The sequence below is a fragment of the Notolabrus celidotus genome, chromosome 7 (genome assembly GCF_009762535.1).
Source record: "Notolabrus celidotus isolate fNotCel1 chromosome 7, fNotCel1.pri, whole genome shotgun sequence".
NCBI classification, from domain to species: domain Eukaryota; kingdom Metazoa; phylum Chordata; class Actinopteri; order Labriformes; family Labridae; genus Notolabrus; species Notolabrus celidotus.
The window spans coordinates 20,493,279-20,510,640 of NC_048278.1; the positions used below are offsets into that span (position 1 = coordinate 20,493,279).

A 17,362-nucleotide genomic window follows, 5' to 3' on the forward strand; every position below is an offset into this window, starting at 1 on the left:
GGCAGCAACTCAAACCCTAGTAATCCCCTTCACGTGAGTTGTGATAACAAGAAGCAGGAGTTTGGATTTACTTGTTTTTCCTGACACAGATATCCCAAAAGGGTCTGCAGGGCCTTGTTTTTGAAAGGAAGTTTCAAAGATAACATATAAATCAAAACTTTTTACTAACTTTACATCCATGGTGCACAGAGAAAAAACGCAGATGATTGACATGTTTTCACCTTATTAGGGATGTCTTACAACAACTTAAAATAATTTGCTGTTTGTTCTTTCACAAGGCATAGAAGAAGACAACACATCTGCACAAAGACAAGAGAGATGAAATGTAGACAGAACAGATATTTAAGGCTCCTGTGAGGAACTTTGCATTGGTGACAATTTTGGCGCCCCCTGAGGACAAAGTGGTACCTCTTGTATTTTTGCTGATTTTGATCTGTACATGTATAAGAAAAGTCTTCGGATGAAAAATGTCATAATGCTTTCTTTTAAAACCGAGAGAGAGATGTTGATCACCCACTATGAATGTGTAAAAAATGTGAACAAAGGCGGTTTCTGCAGCGTGTTGCTAACCCCTTTGTTTAACACTGACCTGCTGCAGCCATCTCAGGCATTAGAAATGACATATATAAACTGCTGATCTTTAAATTGATGGCATTGTTCACTTAAGGAAGTCATTTCAGCCTCATTCTCGCATCCTCACAAGGTTGTTTGTTCATAAACATCCCTCACAGTCTTCCCTGTCAGACAAGGGAGGTTAGCGGACAGGGGGGAGATAAGTCTCAGGAGGCGGGACATTACATCAAAACACAGTGTGAAAGCAAGGGCGTAATGCAAGTAACATGACGGAGAATAGAAACTTAAATGTGACAGTTTTTACATTTATATCAATTGTATGTGTAAACAGATGAGTAGACATCTGTACTGTTCTTGTCTTGAATGAGACTCTTTTCTGACCATGGATGTTCTCATTCATCCTATTGCATGTCGCTCCTACAGGGGAAGATTTCCTGCTGTATTCCCACATCAACTCATCCTAACTTCTCACAGGAATTTACTTTGGGGCTAGCAGAAAAAAGTCGAGGCAAAGTCAAGGTGAACATTTCAGCTATTTCTATTCACACAGGCACTCCAAGCCAAAACCTTGTAGGACTTCTGAGCATGTGTGAATACAGCTATAGAGACATTAATATTGATTTTAGTGTGTTTCACTAAGAACAAAAACTCCTCACAAGACCTCAGCAAGAGAAGGACTCAGACCAGCAGAAACAACTGGAGGCTTGTATCAAAAAAGGTCCACTTCTGTCACACAAACATGGTTTAGTAATGAAAAGTCTAATCAGAATTATAATGATCCAGAAACAGAGAAAGTGCACATGAGGTGTTTTGGTCTTCTGATTCAATAACTTCAAAAATATACTTTAGACGCACCCTGCATTGGTTGCTCAGGTAGCCCAAGTATGTATGTAATCTTTTCTTAATTGATTCTATTATTTGAAACTTGTATGATTATAGTAAACTGATATGTTATGAGGCTAATGCACTTCAGAACCTGACAAAACAAATGTTATGAGATTAAAGAAGAGCTTGAGGGGAGAAGCAGCTGCTCCTGGGTTAATTAATCATGATATTTGTAAATCAGGGGGAGGACTGCTTTGCTTCCATAAATCACCTCTGGCTTAGATCTCCTGACTGGAACATTCTTCACCTTTGACCTCTGTGGGACCCTGAGGTCTTTGTCACTAAGGCAACTGAAACGCCCAACGCTCTCTGTCTTAATTAAAAAGCATTATTTACTAAAAGAAAATTAAATTTTCTCTTCCTCTGACCTCTGTCTTCCTCTCTCTTTCTCCTCCTCCTCTGTGTGTCAGTTGACTGTCGACATGCTGGGAAACTACGCATCTCCTGAAAGACGCCAGAGCTCTTGTGACGCACTGAGCTGAGCCTGTCGCGTCTGCCGAGGTGCTATGTGTTTGTGTGCGTTTTGAAAAAGAGAGAGTTTGTGTGTGCGTTGGGGGTTAAGCTCTCACAAAAGACAAAGCCACAACCTCAGAGGCTGCTAAGCAACAATGCTGCCTGGTAAAGCCTCATCAGGGCACCGTTTAGCAGAGGATTAGGGACAATTACACACACAGAACACACACACACCAAAAACGTAGCCTCATCGGCTCATTAATTCAACCCAAAACCACTTTAACCCAGGTTTAATGTGTGTGTGAGACCTGAAGTTCACTCATTCAACTCTCAATCAATTCTTCCATGTTGACTCTCCCTCTCAATGGAGTGATGATGAAGGGCTGAAACTTTCCCTCGACTTATTCCTCTTTCTCTTGAACTTCAGCTCTCTCAAACACAGAAACACTCACTCTCTCTCTCTCTCTCACACACACACACACACACACACACACACACACACACACATACACACACACACACACACACACACACACACACACACACACACACACATACACACACACACAAACACACCAAACACCTACTTCTCTTCGTCCCTTACTTTTTCTGTATCAAAAGAAAAGTTGTGCATGCCAACACAAGTTCAGAAAAACATACATTGATAAAATAACCTGGAAACTGTTTCCAGAAGCCACAAAATAACACATATACAGGCACAAACACCAACAAACTCTGTCCAAGCAATCCAGTGTCAAACTCGAGCAAAAACCAGAGTTATCAGCTGTGAGACCAGTGACCCATTCTAACATCCGCCCATCCCTTCATGTACCACTCTTTCATCTCTTACTCTTTCATCTGATCTGAATCCTGTCCAACACAGAGATTGAGAGAGAGAGAGAGAGAGAGAGAGAGAGAGAAACAGAGACAGAGGGTAAGAGAGAGAGAGAGAAACAGAGACAGAGGGTAAGAGAGAGAGTAAGGGAGAGGGATAAATAGAATGGAAGACAGAAAGACAGGAAGGGAGAAAGATGGAAACGACTGACAAAGAGAGAGACACAAAGAGCAACGGATATTTTCAGCTATATAATGATTTACAAGAATTTCTGATTTACGAGACTGCCCTTGACTAAAGCCCAAGATCCACAGGATGCGTCGCGTTACGTTACGGCTGCGCCGCGCACGTCGCAGCAAATAGGTTCCCATTCAAGTCAATGCTCTAGAGTCCACAGGGCGCGCTGCGGCGCGTCTCAGCTCCGTCTCTGGAGCGTTCCGCCGCGCCGCTCTGCCAGAGATACGCGGGGAGTCTATTTTCGCCGCTCCCCGCGCCCAGCACGCGTCAATCGACACAGAAATGATCGAGGATCGTATGCAACATCCGCTCACTTTCAAAATAAACACCATGTGCAAACACAAGATCGTAAATTTCACCACTTCTTCAACATTACGTCATAACCTGTGGCATCGGGCCAGACGTCAGTCTCAAAAAATATCCGACACCATGGACGAGGAAAAGTTTATACTGTGTTGTTCTCGCGTGTTTTGGAGTTCTCGAGGGATCTTGAGTTTCCTGCTCCGGAGTGCGCGCCGCTCCAAACACGCATCCTATGGACCAGAGCGAAAGCCCCGGGACGGAGCAGAGCCGTGTCGCAGCCGTAACGCGGCGCACACGCATCCTGTGGATTCCCCGAGTAAGATTTGAATCATATGGTGAATGGTCCTTTAATTGAATGCCTCTTTGATTGTGTTTTTGCTCTATCAGAATATCTTCAAAGCATGGGAACAGATGAGAAAAGTAACTTTCAACAAATAACCTGCTCAGACTCTATTTATCATGTAACACGTATGGTTATGAATTTGGTTAAGATGTACATTATAAGGAAAAGTTTTACAAAGAGACAGTTTATTTTCTATGTATCTTGTGTTTCAATTAGCATCTTGAGTTTAGGATGCTGTGTTGGCATCAGGATAATGGTATGTACATCAAGAATCAAGAATCAAGAAAGCTGTATTGCCGAGCGATCTCGCACACACAAGGAATTTGACGTGGTGATTAGAACACTGGTACTTGACAACAAGACAGTAAGGACAATAAATATAGAAACCTGAAATCTAATCTAAATATTCTAAATAAAATTTAAAAAAAATCATCTGTACAAAGAAAAGTATCGAAGTACTTTTAAAGATATAAATAAGTTAAATTAGCCAGAGCCAGAGTGCACATTTTATATACATAATTTGATATTCGGGTGTGGTTCATGCTTGCTTAATGATGTCATTGTACCTTTGTGTGCTGTTTGATACTTGCCAGGGGGGTTTTGGTTGGTTTTCAGTCAATGTGTCTGAATAATTCCAGGAGAGTGGGTCATGTATATGACCAGACACAAAAATAAAATATACATTCATTCAAACTCACAATAAATAAAAGTATAAAAATAATTGTATTCAAATTGAACTGAATAAAATATGAGAGTAAAAAGATAATACTTTTAAGTTACAGTAAAAGTGACAAATAAAAGGATTCTAGATTTAAAGGTCTTTTTGAAATAAACTGAGCATCATCATTTTTGTGAATGGAGATGTTATCATAGGACTGTCAAACAAGACTGTGGTATTTTTTCTGTAAGTGTCTCTTATAACCTGCCAGGTAACTAAATGCCAAGTGTTGTTTTGTTTTATCTGTAGTTTGATGTCACCTCATCTATGAGGACTTGAGCTGTGTGGAAATTTCAAATCAATCAATCAATCAATCAATCAATCAATCAATCAATCTTTATTTGTATAGCGCCAAATCACAACAAAGGTTATCTCAGGACGCTTTTACAAACACAGGAGGTCTAGACCACTCTGTCAAATTATGAACAGAGACCCAAGTTCACTATCACTATCACTACAAATCACTCAGTCCCTCATTCATTCACTACTCCCTTTGAAATAGACACTAAATAATTAACTCTATAGTGAGCAGAGGATCAAAAATGCAGACGTGTATGAGTCACCATCATATCATCACTGACAGATATACACACACTCAACATTCATCCTGTACAATGCAACACACTGACTGAGAGGTCAGAAGCTAGTGGTGCATACCTCAGGCAGATTTTGATTTTGAGATGAGTTTTTGACCCAATGTGATACCTTGCTCTCATTCTAGTGTTATCAAAAGAAATAAAAGCATAGGTACTAGTTTTCGATAGGTATAAGAATCTCTCATAGCAAAGACCACAACTATTACCAGAGTCGGTGGCTCCCAAAGTAGGGGTTGGAACAACAATGGGGAGTCATGAGATACTTTCCAAAAAACAAAAAAATATATTTATTGAAAATTCCATATTTTATCCACTGTAGTAAAAATATATACAAAAAAAATAAAGGTTGTATTTTAAAATGAACTAGTAGTCTGCTTTTTTTGCTGCCATATAACCCCTGAAGTGAGTATGACAGATTGAGGACAGTGTCAGTTGCAGCATGTCAATTTACAGCGGCACAGGAAACAGCACAACATGTGCACATGGGTAGGCTTATTTTCTGCAGACCTGTTAGATTAGGTATATTCAGCTCTCACCATGCATGGAACTCATAGAAGCACACGTTCACCAGAGCGTCTGCTTATTAAAAGTTGTGTCCATTCATTCATACTAACGATGGAGATGACTTGTTTTTTGCTTCTTACCATCCAAACTTTTTTGATTACTAAAAAACAGTGTTTGGACGTTGTGTTTTTTTGTGTTGTTCTTGTATCTGTTTTTGGAGTGGATGAATGTGAGCAACACTTAACCACCTAAAGGGACAGTGGGGGTCGCCAGTCTCTGGCACCATTATTTTGAGGATCATGGGCTGGCATGTTTGGGAACCTCTTAAAAGTCTTGTTACTTAGGAAATTTTGTGTTACACTCATTTCTATGTAAAAAACTTGAAACCTGAAAAACTGAGCTAAAGAGCATATGTTAGAGAATCCAGTAAATGCTCATACATACACACACATACACAGATTTTCCAAGCCCCAAAAAAAGTGAAAACATAATTTTCATAATAGCAGGTTGAGCAAGTGTTCATTTATAGCAGCACTGTTGCAAAAACAGCGAGAGTCAGTCCAGTTTACACATACCTTGTGACCTCTCAGTAAAAACTTAACAAGATCCACTTCAGAGGTTCTCAAGGGTTTCTTGTTTTGATTCCCAAAAATAAAAACACACTGCAGGGGGTACAGAAGTAGACAGGAGATTTAATATTGAACAAACAAGCTTAAATACTTTTGGCTGAGCCTTCATGTTGGCGTTTGTTCAGAACGACTTCCATACGTCTGAAAATCTGCTTGTAGCTTTGTGGCTGTAACGGCTCCAGCTGGGCAATTTCTCTTTTCAGTGTCATTTCGCAATTTCCATTTGAATCCAAGAGTTTTTTCTTTCTTTGCCCACTTCATTTTTTTTTTTTTTTGAGAAAAAAACAATTATCAGTGAAAGCTGTTCTCAAGAATGAAAAGTTCTTGTTCAGTGAAGATGTGCCGCCAACAAGGGACCGTCTGCTAAACTCATTCACCTGGAGAGCTAAGGTTTACACACACACACAAACGCAGAGAAATAGTGAGGCTGCTTGTCTGCGACAGCTGAGTGCAGTGCTGTATGTTGGAGCTGTATTTTTACCTCAGCCCACACGCTGAGCAATATGCCAACTCTTAGCCTTGAGAAATACTCACATACACACTTACAGAAACACAGACATACACCCATAGACACGACAGGTCAAGCCCAGCCAGCCACCGTAGTGTCCGCAGAACATAAACAAGTTTCACACACTCTCTGAATCATCTGAGCTTTTCAATGTTGTTTCAGATAAATATATTCAGCCACGCATATAAATACAAGCAACCATAATTATTCCCTGGGACCGCAAATGACCGTGACGGGAAGTTAGTTCCCACAGTTTCAGCAGCGTAGCAGCCCTGCCCTTCAGTCCTGGAAATCCACAGCTCGGCTTACAGAACAGAAGAGCGGGCCGAGAGTGTAGGGTGGAAGGTGCCTGACGACAACAAACAGCGGTTTGGGATGCAAACTGGAACGTTTATGTTCTGTGACTGAAGCTATTTTCTGCCTGTGAAACACAAAACGTAACTCCAGAAGACAAACCTGTTCCTCTGTTTCACAAGCTTATACCTTCTCTAATCTCCATCGCTAGCTTTCTCCTCTCAATTCTCACACACACTGACACACACACACCTCTCTCCCAGTGGGTAGCAGCTGTTTGAGTGCTAATCTCCATTAGCTACTGAACTGGCTGCTTTGGAGAGGGCCATGTAAAATCTGTTCTCTCACTCCTCTCACTCCTTCATCCAAGTAAAACACCACGGCTGCGTCACAGAGAAAACCAGATATCTTTTTTACGACCTTACAATGTCTGCTGCATATTTCAAAATGTCATTTTAAGTCATAGTTAATATCCTGTACAAGCCTAAAGGGAAACACACAAACACACCTCAACATTCACCAAACAGTTCATCTGAGGGCTCCAAAAACACACCGGGAAACAAACAATATTTCATTTAACAATGTAGAGAAAGCGAGTGATGAAAAGGAAAAGAGAAATAAAAACCGGACTTACAGTCTGTAAAGTTTCGTCGTTCCCAGGAAAAGCAGCTCAGGGAAGACAGCCAGATTATTCCGATTCAGGCGCCTGGAAAAACACAGCATAAATTAGGGAATAAACTCTACCTAGCCTCCTTCCAGACAGTGTGGGTGAAGCGGTTTCATGTGTGTATAATTAGCTTTTTTAAAGAGAGATTCCTGTTTCCTGTTAATCATATCAAATTATGTTATGGTATTTTGATTGTAATACAAGTCTGAACGGTAAGAGGAAGTTTGAAAGAATAAGGAGATTGATGGAGACACTTTTCAGACAGAAAAACATACAGATTCTGTGTTGCCCCCTGATTTAAGGGGTACAACATGGCTGCCAGACAAACAGTGGACTCCAGAAGGATGAAGGGAAGGCCGGGGGGAGGAAAACAAGGGAAGGGGGTTCAGATGAGATGATGGGGAGTGGAGGGGAGGAGGGGGGGACTTTTTTTTACCACAAAGGAGGAGGAGAGGAGATGATGTGGGAAAAACAAACAGGCAGTCTGGCCGGACTACCGAATGTGTGAAAAGGACCCCACAGAGTAAACAAGGCCCTCACAGGGGAAGAACTCACAACAACCCGTCGTCACACACACACACACACACTCTCACACACACACTCACATACAGAAGAGTTGAGAGAACTCGGCTGAGTTTAATAATCTGGGTGCGATCATTTAACCCTGGTTGAGTGGATTGAAGAGGTTTTTGTGCCTGTGTGTGCTTGTGTGTGTTTGTGTGTATTTGTGCGTATGTGTGTGTGCGAGGGGAGAGCGAGGCAGCTGAGTGACACAATGAGAGACAGGCTGCTGAAACAGTTTAACCCTGACACACACATTCACACACATTCACACACACACAGATCGACAGGCCAAGAGACGGATGCTGTGCTGGCTGCCACGGGAGGAGAGGAAAGAGAGGGAGGAAGAAAATGACAGAGTGAAGAAAGAGGGATGCAAAGTTATTACAAAAGGGCAAAGGGCCTGCCACAGTTTGCATGATTTACACACAGAGGCACGTTAATCTCAGATTTTACCAGAACAAAATGTCCAAAAGTCTATTTAAACTCCCTCATTAAGCCTCTCATTGGCTTTTTCTTCCCAAACCTCATCTTCACATCGGTCTGCTTCACTGTAACTTGCTGCGGACTCTGCTTTAATTACGTCACCCCCTCTCTGTCCATCTTGCACACACAGGAGCACAAATAAATGACCGTGCCGGCACACGCGCACGCACATTCACACTCCAGCGTTACATCAGCAGCTGCTTAAAAATTGAACATCCCTCAGAAATGATGTTTCTAAATTATTCACTCCTCTTCCGTTAGCGCCGGCTCTGGCGGCTAAGAGCCCCACGTGGTCCCTCAGAGGGGCCCGCTCCTGCTGCAGGTCCTGCCCAGCCGTGAGCGCCCGTTAGTGGGCTAGACCTCCCCTGGGTGAGTGCAGGGGCGGTGGTTGGAGGGAGGGAGGGAGGAGGAAGGAGGACAGAGAGGGGGTATGAGCTCATCCTCTTAAAATAGATGCAATGCTGTCAGACTATGAGAATAAAGTTAAGAACAGACTCAGTGTGGGTCCACTCAGGTGTTTTGCTTTTTTATCCGCTTAATGACTTACTCAGAAGTGAGTAACTGTCTGATTCATTAACAATAATGTTAACACTTTATCCATCATGCCTGGATCATGATAAGGTCCTAAATGTGACATGAGAAAGATGGATTATTTAAAGCTTTCATAAATGAGTCCTGTTGCCAACAATGCATTTCTTTCAGTGCTTTTAAGTTTACATACTGTACATCACAGGGGACACAGAGTAAACTGGAGACACACATTTTATCTTATCTTCCCCAAGGGATGACAAAACAAAATCCATTTTACAAAAAGGTTTGCAAATGATACAGCCCCAGAGCTCTGAGTCTGGAAAAGTTACCATCCAGCCAATGGACTTTGATGAACTGCTTTAAAAGACAAGAGACAAAAATGTCTTCCACAATTTCACAGAGTCAAAGAATACATCTTCAAATGTCCTTATTTTGGTTTGACAAATTTTCCAAAACCTAACATATTTTTTAACTATATAATTCAAAAAGCTAGAACCAGATTTATTTTTTATTTTTTATTTTTTAATAAGTGACTCCAAGAATCTGTTGAACATTGAAATTTCTTTTACTTTTTATTAGTAGGTTAATTGTGTGTTTTGGTTAGTGGGAGGATTGTCACATCAGTCCCACAGTTCCACCAGCCAGAACACTTCTGTGCATGCACTGGCTCTATCAACTCAACATATCAGAAGCTATCGTGGTAGTAGTTTGGCTTCACATCTCACAATAAGAGGGGATGGAGGCAAGCTATCCATGTAAGTCACCCATTCAGCAAGTACTGTTCTTTTCATGATTTTGTTTCATCCACAAGTCTCTGGGGGTTTGCACACTCCAAAAAAAATGTATCTTCTAGTTTTTGTAATGTGAGTAACTGCTGAGCTGCACCTGTATGCTTAGCTCATAGGTAGGTAGTAGCTAAAACCCACAAAGTGCAAATTATGTTTGAATTGTAAACTTTGTTTTGAAAAGTGAAAAGCGCAGTGGTGCTTTTTTCCATTATCTATTATTACTGCAACAAAAGTGGGAAACGCAGCCATGGCTTAACTACAGTGTGCCAAAAGGGAAATAAGGTTATGGTAGTAGTAGTGCAAAAAAATATTTTTTCATTTTGGACTTAATTACATTGCAATGAATGCATTAATGCTGACAGCATGATATCAATGTTATGTGTCATCAGTCAGAAGTGAGAGGAGCCGTGATAAATGTAACTCTCTGAACTCACTTCACCTTCAAGATTATTTTCTTATATATACTGAGCGCATCTAGTGTCCCCCTCAAAGCACTGAGAGCTTCTGACACAAATTATGAAGTCGCCTGCAGTGGTTCAGTGGTTTGGACACGAAGGAATTTAATGAAACACTTCCACAGTCGAGTCACATTAGTCAAAGTTTGGCTGGAAGAAGACTGCAGACCGAGCAGCCAGTAGTCTGAGGTGTGAGAGTCACTCCAACGAGCTAATGTCACACTGCAGCAGGGTGATAATCCCTGCAGTCGTAAACAGATGCTAGAGGCTCACAAACCACACAGTCAACACACACTCTCCCACAAACATGTACGGAGGGCCAAATCTTTATAGATAAACACATGCATACTCACGCAGAGGGACAGAAACACACACTTGAAAACTCAAAGGTTTTTAGTACTTCAGGCTTGCAGACTCAGGCAACAGAAGAAAATTACAAACCTGAGAAAGCAATTACTCCACCGATGCTGCTGCTATAATGCTCTAAAAAGCTGTCACACACACTCAGAGTAAAGTTGCCATAGTAATAACTCAAACTTCTTTGGCATGGCCTGTGCTCTGTGTGCACATTTATCTGTACATCTCAACTATTTCGTAACTGATAACATAGCATAGTGAAGCAGAAATCCTGACGTTTGAATTCCTTTCCTAACACCAAAATCCTGAACAGTCAGCACTTTTAGCAACCTCTTCCTGAACTTTGAGTCTTCTCACTTCTCACTGCTGTTTACCAACAAATATAACAAATGTCGACTGAGCGCAGCACAGACTGGCAGGGAGCCGGAAGAATCCATCCTGGGCTACATTTCAGACAGAATTGCTGTCTTGAAAATGGCTTTTTTGTGTGTCTTCAAAGTACAGATAATTTCAAGCTCTGCTGCTCAGTAAAAATGACCCCCCCAAAAACACTTTGAAACTTTGCCCTGAAATAATCAGGGAGAACAACGCTATCACTCAGCAGCTTCAGAACAAATCATTTAGCGCTAATCCAGTGCTTTTCTTTTAAATCCATATCCCGCCAGGTGGGACCACTGTTACAATTATCTTCTGCTATTGAGACTGTCCAGAGCATAATCACTTAGCTTGAAGTTTAATTATCTAGTTTGTACTCACTGCTGATAGACAATCTCACTACCTGTATTCAGTTCTACTATCGTTCATCCTTGTTAGAATTATCTTTGACAATGTGATCACTCAGTTACAGGCTAATTATCTGAGGCTTTATTCCACCACTGCTCCCTAGAATCATCGCCTCAATGCCTGTAATTACTGTTTTGTTTCTCTCTGCATATCTGTGGCTGTTATCGCCTTCAATCTCACACTCTCTGAATTGGACGGAGGCTGTAAAGCAGTCAGATGTGAGAGGAGGATAAGAGGATCAGGAACTCCACTTTTTCCTTTTTCTGCCTCCACAGGGAGAGAGTGAAGAATGTATGACATTTATACACACATAGGACAATAGAGAGAAGGAGAGCGAGATGGGTGGGTACGGCGGAAAAACATGAGGTTAAAGAATGAATGAAAGAAGGTGTGAGTGGGTGTAAAAGAGGGGGGTTCAAATGGAGATTAAACTAGTACTGACAGAGCAGCCTTGCGTAAGTTAATGCGCATGCATGAGTGTAGCCATACCGATGCGTGTGTTGGTGTGCATGCATGTGTGTTGTGACATGCCGATCTCCTCCACACCTCCTTCAACCCCTCCTCCATACCCCCCAGCTACTGCCCCACACCTGACCCCACCCTGCCCAGCCCTGCAGGGCCTGTCGCAAATAAAAGCACGAGAGGGGGAACCGTTTTCCACCCCTGTGGGGGGCAGTCACTGTGGATCAGTCAGCCCAGCTTAGGGCCCTCTCTTCTGGGCAGCGGTGCCCAGCAGGTCCCCTCCAGACCCCCAGAGGACGGAGGTCTTTGAAATGAGCCCCCAGACCCCAGACTCTGGAGACGTGCCTTTGTCTGGTGGCAGTGGGGGGGCATTGATGGCTGACTTCATCTTTGTGTTTGTGAACATGCCACGCCAGAGACGCTGAATTACAGTTGAAAACCAGTGCGAGAACAACAGAGAACAGCCATGTTGTGTCAGAAAGTAAGCCCCTGTCAAAGGTGTTTATGGCCTTCTCAGTCAACACAAATTGCCTGCATGGTTTGACAGAAGATGTAGAAGACTTCATCTGTTTCTGTTTACAGACTTGCTCTGAATATATGTCACCAGCATGCATTATCTGTTTGTGGAGAGCATCATTACAATCCACGTCTGCTGATAAATACTGCTCTTCTTGCATGGAAGTCACAACAGGAACTCCAAGATCTGCTTAGCTGCACAGAACACAGCATTGGCTGCATTAAAACACAAGCAGATTCCTCATAGTGTTCCACAGAGTTTCTTTATGTCAATAAAAAGAAGCCATAGTGCAGCAGAGAGCTGAGAAAAAAACAGGCACGACACTGCCTGAGACAAGAGCAACCAGGGAATTGTGATACATCATTGCTTTTACACCCCTCAAGAACTGATCCAAAACAACAATTGAATTTTGTACTGTATGTATTTACTTAAGCCTTGTGTACTGGTGGGTAATTGTGTGCAAGTTGGTCAGTGTACTTATGTAAATGTGTTAGCAGCAAGGGCTTTACTGTCTTTAATTAAAAGTTTGTCTCTGTCACTCTCTGTCATTTGCTGCCTATCAGGCCACATGACAAAAACACACGCTTATTTATATACAGCTCACATGTCAAAAGTTGACAGTCCACACAATGGACATATCAGCAGTCAAAGGTCCACATCCCCCTTCTGCCTCTCTCGCTACCATGACTTAATTATGCCATAACTGCCTCAGGGTTGGATGCTGAATGCCAGTGATTCCAAGCCAGCGCCGTAACAACCTAAGGCTGTTGCTCAGTCGCTGCCATGTGATGCATTCTCCAGATATTCCTCTTGGCCAGAGACGTTGGCAGCCATGCATCATGACAATAAGTTAAAGTATTTATGAATTGTATAGGTGTCACAGGGGTCTTGAGGTCTAGTTTGATTGGTATTAACATGTGTTCCATTTTATCTTATGGCCTTCACGCTCAACCAATCCACCCAAGTCAGCCCCTTTCAGAGGCGCTTTGGGCTCAAGTTTCAATTCAATTCTATTTCTTTACTTTCTCTGGCTTTTTCAAACAAATAAAAAACAAAAATATTTTCTCTTTCAAATCAGTAGTCCTGGATTGAAGTCTGAGACAGGATAACAACATTCAATTGAGATCACTCAAGAAAGTTAGGACATAGTTGGCTCCTTCTTTTCACAAAGTTCACGAAAAAAACAAAAGATAGTTTGAACAGTCAGGAAGGCAAGGAAATATAAGGTTGAGAGATTAGTGGCCAGCATACTAAGGATCGGAGTCGAACCCTAGGCCACTGCAGCAGAAAAAAGTATCTCTTTATGAGGGGATTGCTCCATGAACTGAGCTAAACCAGCTACATATTCTGCTGCATTAAAAATGCAAGCACAGCACAAAATGATGAAACAAGTTGTCTACTACTATAGCAAACATAACATCCTTCAACATTGAAATCTTACCATCAGACATAGATAAGACCTAGAGCTCATTAACCCTCTATCACATGCAATGGCCTGAAAATGTCCCTGTTATGGCATGTTTGGCCTAACTAGTATTTCACAAGGAGGACTCAAGTTAAACTGCTTTCCATGACACCGTATATTAGCTTGACATTCCATTTGCAGCCTATATGTATATTTGGATTTTTATGAGTGTGAATATTTCTGCAAGATGGAGATACTTATGGTTCTGGAGGGTCCTGAAACATGTTTTGTACAAGAAAAAGTGAGACGAAATGAAATGGCAGCAGTTTCAAACATAAAACGTTACTTACAGTCTCTCCAGCTCCTTCAGGTCTTGAAAGGCTCCTCTCTCAATGGTGGTGATTTTGTTCTCCATTAGCTGCCTGAAGGATAGACACCAAGAGAGTGAGACGATAAGAAACTGAACCAAAAAAAAATTGAGTGAGAGACGTACAGAGTGTGAGAGCTGACAGAGCAATTTTTGCAACAGTACCTTAAGAAGGCGGAGAAAAGAAGAAAGATGGCTGGAAGGGGCCACAGATTAGAGGGAGAGAAGGTGAAGGAGAGTGGGACGAGAGAGGCAAAGAGAGATTGACATCTGAGAGAAGAGGAAGGGAGGGATGCAAGAGTAAAATGGCAGAGGGTGTGAAAGAGAAAGAAGAGAAACTGATTTGGTGGAGATGGAAAGTGATAGAATGTTAAAACAGCAGAGAAAGAGGGAGAGAGAAGACAATCAGCAGCAGGTCGATGGAGTCCCAGAATTGACTTTAAAACCGGCCCATCAGTCGGACAGCGGCTCATCTATCATCCAATTTACTCTCTATCTAACCACATAGCTGTGACTACTCATTCACTTTCACTGGCATGACTCCTACAGGAGCAGTGTGCTGACCAAGGCCAAACACGCGCACGCACGCACGCACGCACGCACGCACACACGCACGCAGGCACACACACACGGACACACACACGGACACACACACAGACACACACTCGGACACACACACACACACACACTGTTATAGACAGCATGGTGGACATATCTGATATGATATTTCTATACATCAAAGTTTCTTTGAAAACTGACTCATTTTTTCTAAATAAGCCATTTAGTCAGTGAATATAGACCACAGTAGAACCTTACAAGTACACAAAGTGAAAGAATGTTTGTAGCAACAAGCCAAAACCCCCCAAAAAACTCTTTGACCTTCATGATCAAGTATGATAGAACCACTTCTGTCAGTCTGTTTGTCCATGGGCCATCCATTTACATGAACTATTTTGCCTACGTTTACATTTGGCTTTTCCCAACTCTTTAAACAACTATTCTTCACCAAATTTGCTCAAAAGTTTTCTTGTCCAAACAAAACCAAAATACTTTGAAGGATCTTTGATATTCCATAAAGTTTAGGTACCCTGGGTCCTGAGAGTTTTCTCAAATGCCTAAGATTTTCTTAGAGAAGAGGGCATATTTTCTGTAGGTATTGAGTTATCAAAGCCATCTTTGGTGTAAATTGTGGATGTCTGAGTGACCATGACCAATTTGAAGCCATTTGACCTACAGGTGGCCTTACAGCAGCAATATGTTTATACAAAGAGAGGAATCTCTATCACTAAGTCTATCTGCTCTAGACCGTAATTCACATATCTTTATAATCAATCATGCCATTGACTTCAAAATTGCTGGATGTGTCGCCAAAAACCTAAGGAAGGCTGCTGTCCAGTGCAAAGTTATTTGGATTAGAGGGTCTTAAGAAAGCTGCTGGAGGCCAAATAATTGGCCCATTCAGGACAAACATGTTCCGATATGGGTACTGCACTAGTACCACAAGAAAGAGGTGTATCAATATGTCTGAATCGTCCCTTAAATTGGCAAATATCTGGAAATGTTGTGTTCAGTAAATAATAGAAACGATTAGCTCATTATAATGACTTGCCAATAAATTAAATTTTGACAAACTAATTGTTGCTCTACATGAAAACCAAAGACTTGCACTTTTGTTGGATTGCTTTAGGTAGACATGAACACACAGGAAACAGTAAGAAAGAGACTGAAGCACACACACACACACACACACACACACACACACACACACACACACACACACACACACACAATTAAGAACATAATCTCTGGAGGAATTCCAACAATGTGTATTCCCTGCCATTCACTTTTAAAAGCTGAATAGCACACACACAAACTCATACACACACAATGGAGCATGCTATCCCTGTCCCACTCTTAACCTGGATCCATTCCAGGTAAGAAACCTGTTCTTACATGACTCTTTCCTTTCCTTTCCTTGCACCCTCCCTCCCTTCCAGCTGCATTCCTCCCTCCGTGGTTACACCTAATGACCGCTATCTCTTTCCCCGTGTGCCCGCTGGTTAAAATAAGCCCCTCCTGACACTTCCACTGGCAGATTAACGCGACAGCATTAACAGGTGCCGCTTCTAGTCAGTGCAGACACACACTCACATACACACACACACGGGCTCAGTGAACGCCAGCTTCCCACGACTAAAGACGCAGTGCTGCATGCGGCAGCGTGATGCTGAACAGGACTGGAAACAGTTAAAACTGCATGTTTCTGGCATTTCAGGGAAAAGTTGCTGGAATTGAAAGCTGTTGCTTGTCAAAGGTGCTGACAGGAGGATTTTTCTCTGATGGTTCAGCACTGCAACATAGAGGGAAAAGAGAGAACATAAAAAGAATAAAATGCCACTTACAACACTCGCAGATGTCGCAGTCCTGCAAAATCCGCCTTGGTGATTTTGGTGAGGTTGTTCGCATTCAGATCCCTAAAGAGAGAAAATGTAAGAAAATGAGGACTATCGGCACGAGATGCTAGACATTAAAACATCAACGTCAGAGCAGGTGAACAGGTCTGCTGGAACATTTTTTTTGTTAAAACTTAGTGTGCAGAGGCAGACGCAGAACTGTCATTTGAGCTGTGGCAAATTTTAATTTTATCAATGGGGTCTCGGACTCATAAAATGTGGGCTGTTTAACCGAAAAGCCCACTTGTCCAAATCCGTTTTTGATTAACTTGCTGGTCTCCAGACAAACCGATGTGGTCTACGGAGGCTGTGCTAATGCAACAGTGCGAAACCACCAACATAACCACAGCATGCAGAGCCTTAACTTCAGCTCCGCGATCAGAAATAATCACCACACTTCAATCAGACCAAAAAGAAGACTCTCTTGATTAGAAGTTACAGTAAATAACTAGGTTTGCATTTTATTGCTATTACTTGTGGAGTTTTTGACACGTTGTTCAAATTCGAGCTCCTGCTATTGAGATGTTTTCCCCAAGGAAAATAGAACCCTCCTAATACACAGTCATCGTGCAGCTCAAAAGCACGGAGTATACAAATCAGTCAAAAGGAGTATTAATAAAAGACTAAAATAAGGTGTAAAATGTGTGTGTTA

The 17,362-nt window shown here is 42.0% G+C and overlaps 1 protein-coding gene across 2 annotated transcripts in view; it reads right to left on the reverse strand.

Moving 5' to 3' along the window:
• slit2 (slit homolog 2 (Drosophila)) overlaps positions 1–17,362 on the reverse strand; it is a 97,313-nt gene that overhangs the window by 78,536 nt on the left and 1,415 nt on the right. For both annotated transcript variants that reach the window (XM_034688751.1, XM_034688752.1), the window contains exons 2-4: positions 16,660–16,731; positions 14,241–14,312; positions 7,513–7,584 (exon numbers count right to left, since the gene is read on the reverse strand). The gene's annotated coding sequence lies outside the window, so the exon portion shown is untranslated. The remainder of the gene's footprint in view (positions 1–7,512; positions 7,585–14,240; positions 14,313–16,659; positions 16,732–17,362) is intronic.